Source organism: Propithecus coquereli, unplaced genomic scaffold (assembly GCF_000956105.1).
Source record: "Propithecus coquereli isolate 6110/MARCELLA unplaced genomic scaffold, Pcoq_1.0 Scaffold844, whole genome shotgun sequence".
NCBI lineage: Eukaryota > Metazoa > Chordata > Mammalia > Primates > Indriidae > Propithecus > Propithecus coquereli.
Window position 1 is genome coordinate 193789 of NW_012154663.1, and position 2134 is coordinate 195922.

At 30.8% G+C, this 2134-nt stretch overlaps 1 protein-coding gene across 1 annotated transcript in view; it reads left to right on the forward strand.

Moving 5' to 3' along the window:
• The window catches only part of SLITRK6 (SLIT and NTRK-like family, member 6), a 9665-nt gene that overhangs the window by 714 nt on the left and 6817 nt on the right, over window positions 1–2134 (forward strand). The gene's annotated exons all lie outside the window — the stretch shown is intronic.

Below are 2134 nucleotides of genomic sequence, written 5' to 3' on the forward strand. Positions count from 1 at the left end.
GAAATACAATTTGTCTTTATTAATATTGATAAAATTAGTGCATCAGGGTTTCTACCGATCTATATGTTTAGACATTACTTACAAATATTTGTAATATTTTATTTTAATGGCATTTTAATGGCATTATTATGAGGTTCAGTGTAATCTCCTGACAGTACAAAGCAGGCAGAGCCCACAATACCTGTTTTTCAAAGATTTTCACTATTTATTTTAAAAGGTAAAATTGATTTAAGATTCTTTTTGTTTTTAAAGTTTTTCTTCAAAGAATGAAACCACCAGTCAATATTTAAAATCCATACACTATATTGTCCCCAAAAGGTCATCAAGTTTTATACTTTTTACCTTCAGAGTATTTCAGTATGTCCCAGTCTAAACCACAGATGGTGCAGAGTTCTCTCCTTGCAAGCCTTTCAGATTCTTAAATTAAACTCAATCAGATATGTGTCTTGCCTTTACCTCTTAAATGTGACACAAGAAAACAGGGAAGATACTCTGAGTTAGAACTGGTCTGATGTAGAATGAATACTTCCCTTTCACTGTTTTATTCTTTTCTCTCCTCTTTTCAGTGCTCAATCTTGGTCTTTTTATTCTATTTGTTCCATATACATTATCAGTTCAACAAATTTCATAAAACATTTTTCCAGCTAGTCTTTGTGGTCATTGGATATTAAGATGACATCTCCCCATCTACGAAAGCAGGAAGGGAAGGCATTCTCCTACTATTTCCTAATGCACAATGCATCCAGTTGATTTTAGACTGCTGCCCTAAAACTAACTACGGAGATAGGTTTACTTCTTCTAACTACTTGGTATTCTTCAAGGTACTTTCATGTTTGGCCTTAAAGATGCATATTCTGAAAAGCAGAGATATAGTTAAAATCACAAAAGCACATAACTTACAGGTTGTGATTAATAATTCATTACTTTTTAACATTTTCCAGTATGGAGTTACTAGACTAAAGGGCATAGATTAGGTGGAAAGATAAATGAACTGTATCATTTATCACAATCACAAGATAAATTTATTATTAAAACTTGGGGGAAGCTACACAGGAAATGTACTTTCCCATGCAGTAATTGGAAATTAAAAATATTGTTAAAATAAATGTGCAGTAATCATTAGTGTCACATCCTGCCATAAACATTTTGGATAAAAATAGTCTGTATTTTTGATTGATACAATAACTGAGGAATTACAATCAATAAGAACTAGAGTACAACATATTTATCCATAATCATTTTGAATGTATTAGGGTATACTTCAACAAAATTTGTATAATGCTGAGTAATTGTCAACATTACCATTTTAAATTAAGTTAAAAGTTACAGAATGTTCCTCTAACACCAATTCTCTTCCTAGTCTTTTTGTTTCCACCATAAACTTATAGAACAAGTGAAGAATTTTTTAAAAAGTGTTAGTCAATTTTTCTCCCCCTTACTATTGCGTAATTTACCATCAATTTCTGCACTAAAAAGAGAAGATGTAATATATAGGAAAGGAATTCAAGATAAAGAACTTCAAATTTCTACTATGTGTATGTTATGAACAAAATAGACCTCTTCTCAAATTGGAGGAAATGAGAGAAACTCGTCAATCTATAGAGAATTTACTTCTATTTGTCCACATGTAGGTTTGAACAACTTTTGCCCCAGACTGTCAGAATATTTCCTCTGTAATCTTGCCCTCAAAAATTAAAGAAATATATTTGGAGTATTGTGACTACAGAGTTGAGAGGACAATTGTACTAGTTCCTTGTTTTTCTATTGGTTAAAATTCTAGTTTATAACTATCTATCTAAATCATTAGGTTGATTTAAGTTAACTTGGCTGTCAGCTATCAACAAATTGTGCCAAAGTGCAATTCTTTATCTTTAATATCTCTTATTCTTCTTACTCTCTTTTTCTTTATCTTTATTCTCTTTCCCCCTCTCCTAATCTGTAAGATTTCTTTTCCATCTTAAAGCACAAAATGTCGTTAAAATAAATGACAAACTCAGTTAGTGGAGAATATAATATCAAGTAGGAATGTTAGAAATAATCATAAAACTCTTACCTACTAAACAAATATTTCACGCTGAGGATATCGGAATTACATGAATCTGAGTGTATAACTGCAGGAATTATTATATAATAA